We start from the raw sequence: 15,512 nt of genomic DNA on the forward strand, positions 1-15,512 counted from the left end.
GAAAAGTCCCAGTGTCACAGATTTTTCTGCTTGGAAAAAGTCTGTCTTTCCGATATTGCAGGAGCTCATAAGGACAGTAATTTACCATCAGGTAAGTTGCATGCCAGTATACATGCATTGCAGTAAGTTGCATGTAGTTTGCCGTATCTGATATATACGAAGGAAAATGTTATATCAATCTTGATTAAATTAATTGACGTTGTTCTAGGGTATTAAAATTAAATTAGAAAAAATCTATATTAGTATTGACAAAAATAATTAACATATAAAAATAGACTCAAATAGCTGAAAAACATTTTTGAACAAGAAAATAACAAATGAAGTAAATTGCTCACGACTATAAATTCCAGTCAAAGATATTTAGCCTTCATGACAATTTTTGTGTATAATTAGCACTGGACAATTATTTATTTATTTATTTACACTTTATAAATCAATAAAATGTATTACAAAGGGTGAACCTTACGATATAGACATTCTCTAACAGTCAACCTTTATCAATTAAGAGTTGAAAGAAGTACAATTAAAACAATGAGTAGAATTGATGATCTCTTTTTGAATCAGTCAATTAATAAATTTTCATGAGTGGTAGTTTTTAGAAACGAATGTAATGTCTACATAATAGTGATTATCCCCAAATCTTATTTTCTGAAATTGGAACGTGCCCAAAGGGCTGTCCTTAAAGTAGGGTATTCTCTTCCATTTCAATATCCCACTGCAGACCTTTATCATATATGTGGTGTCCTCACTGTACGACAGCTTTTCATCTTATATACTACATTAAAAAAAAAAACCACTAGTATTCGATCCTCAAATTATTGAAAATAGACGTCGTTTTCAAACATTTTCAAATAAATTCTTTGGATTTTTTAGTTACCTCTATAACGTAATTAATATTAAAATAAAAAATATTATAATTAATTGACTACAAAAACTGACATATACAGAGAAGGAAAATCTTATCGTAGTGTTAAAATAAGTGCATTATGTACACATAATCTTTTCTTTATCTTACTCTTCTAACTAAATACACTCTTATCGACTTTCAAAAATGCACACACACAAACTCACACACACACACACACAAACTCACATACATACATACACATACACACGCGCGCGAGCACGAACGCACGCACGCACGCATGCACTTACAGACACACACACATGCATACACGCACACACGCACTCTCTCCAACACATGCACTTACGAACTTACTCACACGCACTCGCTCACTTTTCACTCACCATCTTACCCATACTAGTACATACACGTAGCATATAAAATTTACTAATTTATTTATATACTTGTATACTCTTACCTTAACAAATCAAGTAAAATAGATGTTCTGGAGTTGGAAGCCTGGTGATCTGTAAGGCAGGTTATCCTAGTACTGACGCTAGTCTCTCACAAAGATTGTTTTAAATTGTAACTTATGTAGCTGTAAGTTTTATTATGTTGTTATTTTGTGAGAGAAATAAATATATATTTACTTCACATCAATTATTATATGCGAGAAATATCGGGATCACAGTACATAACTTGCTACGTGCCTACTTGTGTATAGTTTACTCATTTGTCAATGCAATTCTATTTATTATATTACAGTGTATAGTAATACATTACAAGTTAAAAAATTTAGAAAATATCATATAATTTTGCATTTATACATGTAGGTAGGTATGTTGAATTGAAAAATCAGATTTTTAAAGTTAAGTATTTCAAATAGCAGTTTAATAGAAAAACCCGAAATCACTTTGAACGGCACGCTTTCAATAAACATTTCAGTATTTAATCGATTTTTAACGAGTTTACTATGCTTAGTGCATTCTTTTTGCTGTAGACTTATCAACTTTCTCTTATTAACAAATCAGAAACAAAGCTGTCGATGTACGTGGGCGACGATGACTGCAATTTTCGGATTTACTATCTGTTGCGCTAGCGCAACCGGTTAATAGCAATTAGGAAATTACTTTTTTTTTATTACGTAAAGAGTAATTAATTTAGCGTCTTTTAATTTTCAGTATTAACAGTGCTACTTTTGAAGCAATTGATCGAAGAAATTGCAATGCACCAATTTGGTATGTATGAAAAGAGAATGAATCACTTTTTATTGACATTTTTCAGATACTATATACTATAGTTACAAAAGAAAAGAGATTGTGATTGTATAACACAATAATAATATCGATTAGAATTACCTAAGTAATAAAATGTGACTATTAAGGAAGCAACTGTGAGTGAAAGGCGTGCGCTTGACCGTCCGCCATGAGCCGTTGTCGCCGCCCAAATTGCACCGCTGCTGAAGTTGGCGTCGGTGAGGATGCAAGGGCGCCGTGCGTCTTGCCGAAATTATTCGGGGCTCGCTGCACAATCGATTTTTCCCGCCCGATGCGGAAAATTCTTCGGGGCGGGGCGGGTGTAGCGGCGAGGAGGGGGTTGAGCGAGGGGGGCATAGCGCCAGGGGGGCAGGCGGAGTGCAGCGGGGCGGTGCAACGCGCGCCGCCGTCCCGGCCGTCGGGCAGACAGTAGGACGGCGACGCCACTGTGAGTCGGTGACCACGGCGCGAAGAGCGCGCTCGCCGCACTGTGACATGTAGCGCGGCCGCCGCGCCGCAGCCCCGCGACTCCACCGCCGGTGGCGGCGCGCCGATGCGCCTGCCGTCCGGCCCGACGCCCGCGCCGCGAAACGTTCGCACATAATACGCATCTCAACCTCACAACCAGTGTCACTTTTACTGTTACACCTGAAGCGAGCCCTTCAGCCCGTCTGAATTGACGACCGTCGTCGGATGGAACCCGGAGTGCGCCGATTCGCATCAAGGTTAGAGGAATAATTGAATGTGAGTGTTTGTGAGCGCCGCCCGCCGTCGACCAGCGCGCGCCCTAGCGCACCCTTGTACTTCAGCTGTATGCAGTGTACGCGCACACTACCCGACACCGTAATAATATAGGTAGGTTCGAAACACGTGAAAGGGTGGACCGTCATCAGTGACTCATACAAAATTCCATGTTTTACCACCGCGTTTCCTATACGTATGGGTGTCGTACTAAAATACATGATGACATTATTGTAATGACGCGCAGCTAATTGAATACCGATTTTTGAGAACAAAGTGCCGCTAAGTATTCAGGTATAAATTAATTACATTGTTTACTTTCAATTCTTGCAGGATTTCAAATATCTAAATAAGCAGTATAAAATGTATTGTCTGTATTGTAATAATAACATAACAAGAAGTAACGGAGACCTTTAATCGTTATATTCAAACTTGTTACAGAGACCATTATTAGAACAATTTTATTAGTTTGTTGGTAAATAAATGAAAGCGAGCATATGACGTACTTTTGGCAATTAACGTTTACTTAACCTTACTGTAGAAATAGGATGTAATATGTCAATAAAGTTAACAGGTAATGGTTCAGTTGCGAATAAAAATACATAATAGTCAGCCAAGTTGGATCAAACACTTATCGTCGGTTAAAAGTAGTCTGTTCAAGAAGTTTTAACTTTTAATACATCTTATTGTGCTGAAAGTATTATTAAATATTACTAGGATAGGATAAAATTTCCTGCAAGTATACGAGTATTCGGGCTGATTTTGAAATCAGATTTTTTAATTCGTCATAAATTTATCTAAGTTTAAAAAAAGTGAATTTATTACGATTCTGAGCAGTGCGTTCTGTGATATAAAAATCCTCAGTGACATTTTAGTTTTCAGGAATAACAACGGTCACAAGATGGTATGGCTGTCATATGTAGGTAGAGCTGTATTTAGTGATATCCATGATATTGTTTACATATAAATATAAGCAACACAAGACATCAACAAACTCACAATTCAGTCTACTGCTAAAAGCACTTTTTATTGTCTACAACTTTGAATGGCGAACAAGTTGTCAGCCCACCTGATGAAAAGTGACAATCGTATCCTATAAACATGAACTGCAACATAATTATTTTTAGTATTATCTTTTAGGCTTGTTTTGATTTTTTTACAATAGAATTTTTATTATTATTTTGAATTAATGCACAAAATATATACTATATAGTTGTGTGAAATATATAGTTTTGAATATCCTTCACGGAAAATGATAATGAACATGCAGGTAGACATATTATCTACCTGTATGTTATCAAATCATTGGGATATAACGTCAACGTGGCAATAGCTTATTACTTAACCTTTTATATGAGGAAAGACTTAGGCTCAACAATGAGCGATGAAAGGTTGTACTGACGAACTTAGCACTCAATTTAGGCAACTATATAAATAAAATAACATATGAAGGTATCTACTTAATAATAATAAATTTCATTTAAGAAATATTTTAGTGATGAATATTTTATTACACTTTAGATGAGCTGTGGTTTAGTGTTTCAATTTCGTGGAGTATCTTAATCTACAGTTTTAAAATACTATATAATGTTTAATATATTGTATACCTAATAATAAACTTGGAAACCTAAACCACAGAACAGAATATATTATAGTAGGAATCTAAGCTTACCCATATCTCTTAATTTTAAACTTGAATCTTGTTTAAAAAAAGTGTAAATAAATTTGAAAAGCTAGATGATACAATTGTATTTAATAATAAATCACTTCATAATGCATTTTTTTCAAACAGAAAATTGCCTGTATATGTATGATATTCAGGTTATTCTTATTAGAGTATCTGCTCTAATAAAAATAATTCATAATTGTAATAAAATATTATGTTTACTTACAAATATAATCATCTTTCTATATATAATATAATTCTTAGCGTTCTTCAGCAACTTCGATTTCAAATTAGAATGTTGTAATTATATATTTTCTTCTATTATTGTATTTACTGGATTTAATTTAGTATTATTTTTTTTTTCATTTAAAACATTAATACTGGTATTTTAAGAAGTATTATTATTCTTTACGGTGCTCTATTCAAACTATATTTTAATAAAAACATTATTTTTTTTATATTAATATAATGTAATATACAATATAATATAAATAGATATTGCAGGTAATATACTTAATTACATGACAGAAAGTCACAAAATTAAAAATGCATGTTCATTGAACATAAATACAATCCATGACAAAAATTCAATCAAATCTTCTACGCAATATACGAATATAATGGGAAATTATTAGAAATAACTTAAGAAAATTTGTTGAATTTTAAAGGCTTCTGTATAGTATCTAACCTATACTACATATGTTACTATAAAATCCCGATACATTAGTAAATCTTAGGCCTAACTAGTAAGTCTTAGGATTTATCAAAATGAGTAGTTAAATGTAAGGATTTTATAAAAAAAAAATCGGGTTTTATTATCTGGCCTAACTTAGCTTTGGGACCACGCGTACGAGCATCACTCTTTAAATCTAAAATAATGGATATTTACCTCAGAGAGTAGTACCAGTAATAGTACTACTTCATAAGTATTTTGATACGAGTAAATTCTTAGATATTATCTTGGTTAGAAACATCATTATATTTTTATGCATATACCTTTACAAATTTTATGAAGGCATTTTAGATTTTACACCTTGCAAGCTTCAGAGATGGAGAAATGGCATTTTTCTGCATATTTTTTATCAAAACTTAAAAAAATACAAGGCAAAAAAAATAATAACCATCTTAGAATATAAGAATAAAAATAAAGTCCTTTTATATAATATAAAAAAATTTTCAACACCGCCTTTGAACACTATACCAAAGAAATAATTGAAACATAAAAATATATTTTCAGTTACTTCTTTTGTAATATGTGTGACTCAACAATATCTAAAATTATAATATTAGTATTATACATAATATATAAATGGACAGGCAAAGGTTAGATTCCTTACAGAAATGATGGCAAGAGTGTATTATTTTTGTAGGGAACCTACAAACGGTACCTTAATCATTGCAAATATCATACATAAATTTTCATAAAGATTCTCTAATATTGATTTCATAACATTCACTTAGTTGTTATTACAAGCTTAAATACTTCCTAAACCAGCGGACTTCAAATACAGACTTTCAATGAAATTAGAGGATTTTTTTTATTACAAAAAATATATTACATGAATTTTGTTTTTACAACTTCAATAATTTCCATGTAGCAATCAAGATTTAGTCAAATAGATCTTGTCTCCTCATAATATTAGTTAGTATCTTTATAGATAAAGTACTAGTACGTATTCTATGATAATAATACACTATCATCATTATTACATCATTTGATATGACTACAATAAGTGAGCATAAGTTTGGCTTCTTACGTACATTTGTTTACAAACATTGAAATAAACCTAACATAAAAGCGTGTGGAAACAATGTCAGATTATTCTAAAATTTGTTGGCTTTTTATTAATTATCTATGAATTGTTTTGTATACCGTAACAATGTATATATATATAGTATCCTATTACTAAGCATGGGTTTCTCCTCAAAAGAAGAAGATATACTAGTCAAGGGAATAATAATAGAAAAATACTGTTAGCAAAATATGGATACAAATTTGCACAACATTTATATTTGTAAGTTTTTAAGTGTCGTATTTTTAATTATAATTTATGCGGTTAAAGCTGCATGTTATTGTTGGTACCTTGTTGGACTTTATAAGTAATAATAATCCTTTATGATCGTTGACAAATTTTAATACTATGTTTCAGAACCGACTCAATGAGTTATTTTACTAAAATTGATTGTGGCAAATTATATTAAATTTATTAGTTTTTTGCTTAAATTAAATAAAAACTGGAAAAATATGGCATATATTTTTAATTAAAATTACGGGATACAGATATGATGTGACTGTGAGGCGCTTATTATTTACAAGAGTATTATCTAAATACAGAAATTCTTAGATAAATTTTAATTAAATGTGCGACTCGCACTGGTTTTGGTAATGAGCATCTAAAATTTATGATAGTCACAGGATATTAGTGATAGAATAATATAGTTTTTATTTTAATAGGTGATAATTGAATGACATTCTTCTTTGCGCTAATGGAATATATTGATGGGTCACCAGTGTCATATTATAGGTGAGAATAAAAGCAGGTCAGCTAGTCTATCCTCATGAATTACACAAGACTATCATCATTATGATGAACTATTGCCATTTCCAGGAAGAGCTGTTTGGAGGCCGCCTGATATATTGCTAGCAATAGGGTTATAAGACCTCATTACTGATTATCTTATCTCTTCAATATAATAGAATAGGTCTTTATTTATTATTAAGAAGATATAAATCTATAGTTCGTTTTTAAATATAGAAATAGTTTTCAGTTACTCAGTGGTTAGGAGAACTATATGAATGTTTCTGTCCTTCTATACTACGTTTAAGGAAAGAAATTATTTGCGGATTAAAATGTTATTTGTTTTTTTTTCTGTTCTATAACGAACTTCGCAATGAAGATATAAATTTTGTTTTATATATAATAAAGATTTTGAAATAAAACAATTACACATTGATGTTATTTCTAATTTAATAAATATTACGTTTATAAAAATAGACTAAAAATGTATATTCATTATAGACATTAATGTTTTTTTTTTTTTTTAAGATAAATCTATATACACAATAAATATAAAAGTTTATATTTCAGCCTGTGAAAATACCTCCAAAAGTATGGAGCTAACCAGATTATTTTCAGACTGTATAAAACTTTTAATTTTATAATTAGAATTTGTAACTGTTTTAGTTCTTTTATGAATTTCTTAAAAAGAATACTGTTTTTATCTATCTATATATAGGTACCTAAGTAAGGAAACGTCGAGTTCGCACGTAGATTTTTTATAGTGTTGGGTATTTCCAATTCAAGTGTCATTGCTCTTAAGCTAGTAGCACATTTAATGTAAATAGACGTAAACAACACCATGGGTAAACTACATGAGGCACCAAGAAGTAACTAGTCAGTGCCTCAAGTTAGAGAATGCACACGATGTTTTTTAGACTAAAATAGAAATGTCTAGGTGTTGCAGTACGTCGCGTCGGTAGACGAATCACTCAAAACTTTATCTAAAGTAAGCATTAAATATTTTATCTAGTTGCTTCACTATGCATTTAGCTTCACCTTACATACTCGATTTAAAGCCTAAACACAAAATTGATAAACAGGAATAAAGTGAAGGATAATAGATGAGCATGACAGCTAGTCAGTTAGCCCATCGTGACGAATGTAACAAGTATTAACACGATGGTTTTCAGGAGGAAGCGCGTGGAAGTCAACCTGACAGGGCTTGCTAGCAGTGGGGCTATTAGTCCTCATTACTAGCAATCCCTTTCCTTCCAGTTAAAAGGGTTCACCGTAGGTGGACAGGGATCATCCCTGTTATTCAAAATGGCTCGTAGGATAGAACTCAGTGGCAGTCTACGGTTTTTGCCTACCCTAAAAAGGGCAAAGCGAGCTGTGAGTTCATGCTAATAACTGCACATAAAATAATAATTATTTAAGTTTCCACCTGCTATATGTTTTTTTTTCATAGTGCGCATTTATTATAAAAATATTTTGTCTAGAAGACCTGATCAAAAAATACCTAATTCGACCATATCAAGAGTAAAAGGAATGTATAATAATTGTTGCTTATAGTAAGTATTATGTGTTCTTCCCTTAATAACTATTATTGTAATTCTGTATTTTTCATTTATTTATTTATTCTTTATTGATTTAATTGCAAATAAATGTTTTTAAACATTTAGATTTACAATGTCTTAATTAATTAAATTAATTGACTTATCCGGCTTATATTATTTCCTAAAATATATTCAAAAATATTATATTTACATTTTAAAAATATTATTTTTTATCACAAATGTATAAAGATTACGATAGTATAATAAATAAAGTGAGTAAGTAGTTATTGTAACAAAATTTAGATAAAAATATAGTGTCACAGGCATTGTATATGTATATATAAATTATTTTTGTTTCACTTTTAAAATCTTATACTTATACGGATAACTATAAATATTTACTATCTACGTACATATAACTGAAGTATTTAATTAATTTGATAACAATTACCCCGTGGGACAGGAAATATATGGTGAAAACAACGTCGAAACTATTCCTAACATCGCGACGCGTCCGCTAATAGAAATTTGTGTTGCTACTACGTGATTACGCCTAAATCTGTTAGAAATAACTTTGGTATAACGTAGTCAAGAAAATTATACATAATATTTAAATAAACGCCTAATAATAGTATCGTCTGCCAATAGATTATTATTCATTATGAGATTACAACTAAGTCTATTAGAAGTAACCATTGTATAACACAGTCTATAATCCTATTAAAATATTTTGAAAACGTAGAAAATTACAATAAGACTAACATTAAATTGAATAACAAAATTACACCATAGCACAACAAGGAGACCAATAGGTTATACCTAAGTATTTTTCTGAGAATCTAATTTTTTGTCTACTTCTAACCAGTCGCATCGCATCAAGGTCATTAAAACCAGCTAAATATACGTAGGTAACCTACCTATCTCTTTTTTAAAGAATTTTAGATAACAGAGCGAACATACATTATATTGGAGTAGGATTGTATTAATCATAAATGCAGTGTGTAAGCGATAAGTGATCGCATTTGATTATTTATAAGCTATAGAAGATAGAATTATTTACTGATATTGAAAATGCGTTACTATCTTATTAAATTGACAGATTTATCGAGATTATTACTATATGTAATATCATGATATTGAAAAAACTCATATATTTATAATATTAAGGTAGGACAACACTGGGTTTTTGCGTACCGGTTCTAACTAACTGGGCATTACTGAACAACGGATGCAAAAGCACACATAGATAGATTCACCTTCAAATATCCTTACTTATAACACAACTCATAATACTTTATAATTTTTCCTTTAGATGTATTAGGTATTTTTATATTTTGTTGATTTGTAAAAAAAAAGACAAATGAGTGAAATAAAACCTAACAACTATTTGTATTCATTCATTCATTTTGGTACCACACATGCTGTTTACATTATTGTTACGATTTCTATATTTCAAGTTATGTATTAAGTTCCTATGATGCAAGCCTTGAATTTATTGCAAGGATTGTTGATAAATTGTTTTGTCTATATAAAACGATTAAATAAATAAATGAATATACTTGTACTGAATACGAATAGGTGGATATTATTTGAACGTCTACTATTTATGAAATAATAATTTGTATGTTTGTAATAGACAACAATGTAGTTAAGATTATATTGATGAAACGTGCAATATTACGCTGTAAATATACCTGTAAGCATCCTGACCATGAATTATAGTGTATTTATGATTTAAATATGTTTTAATAAAATATTTGCGATGTAATTGAAATGACATGTTAGTGAGTAACGCGGACGCGAGGGCATGTCCGCATCTACGCCGCAGACGCGTAGTAATTAGCATTGAGGCAAACTATTGGATATTTCGGACATAGCAACTAAACGTATGCAGTCGAAATAGTCTGGTGCTGTCGTCTCAGCCACCGCTGCCGCCGTCGCTTACTCACGGATACTTAACACAATAGATATGTTCACCTGACTCACAATAGGCCTAGGTACACATGTCTGAAACGTCTAGGCAATACACGCAAAATAGATGCGTCAGTGTGCGTCCGGACGTAGACTTTACCCTTGAACGCCTGCGCAACGCTAGATAATTCCACACAAATTGGTGCATTGATAAAAATATGATAACCTAATTAATCCTTTCAAGCTTTGCAAATTTTATTTACCTAAATGAAATTATCAATCATATTTTTATTGATAAAATAAGTCTGATCGTAATTATACATTTACAATTGAAATTACCTTTTTGAGTTTTTTCAGTACAATGCAATAAAACCGTGTTTTTTTTAAATGTGATGCACTTCGAACACGAAATATACTAACAATAAATAAAAAAAAAAAATAGGCATGATTAATTCAGAGGAATAAAATTTAATTATTTTAAATCTTTCACGGAAAAATATTTAACTTTTATGATCGTCATGTAACTACGAGTACATCCCATTTATTAACATTTTATTAATTAAATCCCATTAATTAAACCCGTCGAGTCGTTTAAGATATATGTGGCGCTAAACATCCGATGCTACGAACCTTTATTTTAAAATAATAGTAATATTTATGGAGTTATTACCTATCTATGTGTGTATCTTTTTCATCACCGGTCGGGTGACTTAATAGTTCCCTTATTTTTTTTCTATTCTTGTAAAAAATAATGAGAGAAGTAGTGAATGTAAAAAATCATGAAATATGAAGAAACTTCCTTCTTCAAAAGATAATAAAAGTCGCCTTCAACGCATACTAGCTGTATCACGGGAATTTATTCATGTTAATTAGTATATAAGGTAGCCTTTATATATATTAAGACAGGATAAGACACAATAAGACACATTTACTTGTACTTTTAGACCAATTTCTTTGGTTTCATATAATCGATTAATTTTCATCCCCATCCTTCATCACCAGAAACTACAATTAAATATTTATTTTAAGAAAATAATTAAATTAATATTTTGCACTAATTTCATGATTATTATCACTCTCTTAGTTTTTCTCTTTAAACAATTTTGAGAAATATAAATGATTTTTTAAGAAATACTAATATAGTTTCATTATTTCTATATACGAGTTTTCAATTAATTTCAAGTATTGTAATTCGGTTAAAAAAATGTACATTCCTATACAAACTTTCACAACTATTTTTATATTCCTTAAAAATCCTTTCTTATTACTTGTGTAGGTCGTAAAAGAAATTTGAGTTTGGTGTTTCCAGCTTTGGTTTAATTTTTTTTATTTTTAGTGTTACTTCATCCATTTCTTAACACTCTTAGGGGTTAAATATACAAAAATATAGAAATTTAATATCATTATTTTTATTTAAAAATAGATTTTATGATAAATGTCAAAATTGTATCGGTTGAAAAACTAAAAATCTCATATAAATATTATTAAGGGTGGAATCTTTATATTAACTCCTACCTCCTCCTAACGTTTGAATTTCGAAAAATCTTCTTTTATTAGGTCAAGCCTTCTGTCAAAATTTGGTAATTCTAACTTTAGTAGTTTTGGCTGTGCGTTAATGAGTCAATTAGTTAGGACTTTTTCTTTACAATTTAGTATAGATCTATACTATAAAGTAGACCTATCTCTACATCTGTCAACATTATTATATGTTTTCCAGTATTCAAACATTTATTTGAGACCTATAGCCTAGGTCTATATCTTCCTATTTTAGCTAACATGCCGTATTTTTATACACCTGGAGGAATCCACAAGTGTTTAGAAAAATGTTGGTGAGACGAGTACTATAATTAGTATTTTTATTACATACTGAAGTAGAACTATAATACTTTAGTATATAATTCCTGCTGGAAGTAAAGTAAGATATTCCTCACTAATACTCTTATATATAGAATTCAGACACGTGTAAACTCATTTCAGTGTTGCAAATATGGCTATTATGGCATTATTGTTGACTATGTAGTAATTATCCACGCACCGGCATTGTAAAGACATCATTATGTCACAAGACAATTATTGTCCTTGTAGTGCACCTAGCACTTCCACTACATTATAGCTTATAATAATTCATTGTTTCTATAATAAAAGAGACATACCTTAAAAAAATGCTTTTAGAATATTATTTTTGGAGTTTTTCACGTGATTTTATTAAGTTCAAAAATTAAATTAACTACACCGACGAAATACTTTATAGTTAATCTGTAGTTGAAATGCTTGCATTATATGTTTGTGTAAATCGAACGCATATGCTTGTTTCCTATTTGTATATGAACATAATTCAACTGAGTTCCACAACAAAATCGACTTCATTTGTGGCAAAATTTTGATAAAATTTCTATGGGACCAATCCGTAAGTATATCTATTCAGATACAAAAAAAATTCGAATCAGTTTACATCTAATGGAGTTATGAGGTAATAAACGTTTTTTGGTTAAACGAAGTTGGTTAAAAAACTATACTCTACCAATTTCATCTCAACGTCTTTTTATATATTTGATAAGTTACAAATAAGATTTATACATTACAAATCAATAATATATTTAATTATAAAAAACTAAGGCCATTTATACTAAATTAAAGTTTCAGTCTGCTTTTGTACTATAATAGGGAGATAAAATAGTGATTGACAAAGAATAAATACAATTTAAATTCAATTTTAAATAAATTAAAATATATATGAATAATGTTACTGAATGCTGTATCAATTGTTTTAATAGTAGCCAAATCATTTTATGCACTCATTCACGTTTGACATTTTATCGATAAACAAAAAAAGTCTAAAGCTTAGTCTAGCTAGAGGTAAGTGTCCTCCATTGTCTACGAACTAGAATGTTATTAAACTGACCTTGAAATTTATTCATTCAGCTGCATACGTCTTTTCTTTGTAAAGTATTTCCCGTAGCATCTTTTACGAACCCTTTATTTCTATTTTTATAGAACAATTACATAAAGGATAATTACATAATTTCTATGTAGAATATTAGAAGTACAATTACAGTACTTTTGTCCATATATTATTATTATTTTTATTAAAAAAATAGAAATATTTATTTACATAACTTCTGATGGTTTATTATTTACAATATGTTATAGAAATATCTATAAAACTAATAATTTTGAAGAATTAAATAGGCATCGAGTGAAGCCCTTGTCCACACATGCTCAGAATGTGTGGATAATAATCGACTATTAGATATTGCAGGTTAAAATTATAGAAATCTACAAGTGTTGAACTTATACATTTCTTAAATTTGAATTAGGATAAACTTCGTAGACTTACTACAATATATTTGTGGTCATTGCTCCAATTTATCGGAGAGTTATTTTTTTTATACTACTGAGGTAGCAAAAAAGTACACGGCCCACCCGATGGTAAGCGGTAATCATTGCCTATGAACGTTTGCAGTACCAGGAGCGTTACGGCATTATGCAATATTACGTGCGCGTTTCCGACCCTGAAGAAACCTCTTTACTTCCCTTTGGAGAATCCTATGCTATGCTCTCGCTCACTTTATTAGGAGGGTGTGAGAAAGGCCAATATTTAGCAGTGGATGAACGGTTGAATTTATATTAATAATTTAGTATTTGTAATTTATTATTATTTGCCCTAAATAAATTTCGTATTATTTTTTAAAATCAAAGATGGCATATATATTATTATAACTTCAGTATTATTACATCAATTCATTATTATCATTCACTCATTAGATCAAGGGTCACCATACATTGTACTTTCTTGAGTACGTAACTTGTCAATCGACAACTCTGAACCTTTTAGTTTCTACTTTACATTTAGTTTTTTTTTTTATATTATATATAGTTAAATATAACGATCCATATCATTATATCATCATTACATTAGCTGTTAACGGTCTATTGTCGAATATAGGCCTCTGCCATAAACGGGAGTTTTGTCAGTAGTTGCCAAGCTTGATAAGTGAGTCGGCACTTAGTCTGGTGATGTTTTAAGAGGAACGCTACTGCCCATCTCTCGATCATTAAATTCTCTTAGTCGCCTCTTACGACATCACAGGAAAGGAAGGGACGGCCCATTCTATGCTGGGACCACACGGCAAATGATGCTTATAATATTAATACGAGTATATCACAAAAAAAATCTTTTACATTTATTACATAATTTGGTTTAATAATACAATATAATAATTCAATATAAACCATTAATTTACTTCATAATATACGTATTACAATTATTTGAAATTGGAAACAGGCTTCAGCTTGTTTTCCACTTGTTCATTGCTGTTTTGTTATGCTTTATAATTGGATTGGTTTATTTTGTATCAGATTGTAATAATGAAAATAATGGCGTAAAAATAGATTATTATTAACAATGACAATACATATTTTTCGCATATCTAAAGTAACTTATCTTACATACTTACACACTTTCATGTATACATAATGATATTGTTTACACAATTTTAATAAACACAACGAATTGTAATTGAATACAATAATTTTCTTCGCAGTGTATTTAGCCCGTTGATGTCTATTTAAAGGTTTTGTTTTTGAAGTAAGCAGAAATCAAATATTATTATTATTTTTTAAATTATTATTTTTTATTTAAATCAATTTTATGCTGAACAAATAGTAATATTAGAATTAATGTATAATTAGATATTGTACATTATATTAAGTATCGAGAATAAGATTGGTGATTAATTTATGTATTTATTTATATTAAAACTGACATTACAAATATTTGAAACTTAAAACGATCCCGACTTGATTGCCCGATTTTGTACATTATTTAGTGGTATTCAATTATTTTATTGAAAAGTAGACTGAATATTTTATAATCAGTCTACTTTTCAATATATATAATATGTATAATTATCGTCATTGCTTCGGTCTTTAACTATTTATTGTGAAACATACGGCCCTCAATAGATTGGTGTAATTGATACCTGCATCTACTGACTCCCTGTAATGCATTTGAGATCGTTCTTTTATTTAAAGTAG

The 15,512-nt window shown here is 30.1% G+C and overlaps 1 protein-coding gene across 2 annotated transcripts in view; it reads left to right on the forward strand.

Moving 5' to 3' along the window:
• Window positions 1–2,277: 2,277 nt before the first annotated feature.
• Window positions 2,278–15,512, forward strand: part of LOC113515429 (oocyte zinc finger protein XlCOF7.1-like) — a 60,795-nt gene continuing 47,560 nt past the window's right edge. Inside the window, exon 1 of one of the 2 annotated variants that reach the window (XM_026899627.3) lies at window positions 2,278–2,825. The gene's annotated coding sequence lies outside the window, so the exon portion shown is untranslated. Of the gene's footprint in view, window positions 2,956–15,512 lie in introns of both variants that reach the window. The other variant, XM_026899628.3, reaches the window with a different exon arrangement.

This window comes from Galleria mellonella, unplaced genomic scaffold (assembly GCF_026898425.1).
Source record: "Galleria mellonella isolate WM207_F2 unplaced genomic scaffold, CSIRO_AGI_GalMel_v1 utg173, whole genome shotgun sequence".
Taxonomy (NCBI): Eukaryota; Metazoa; Arthropoda; class Insecta; order Lepidoptera; family Pyralidae; genus Galleria; species Galleria mellonella.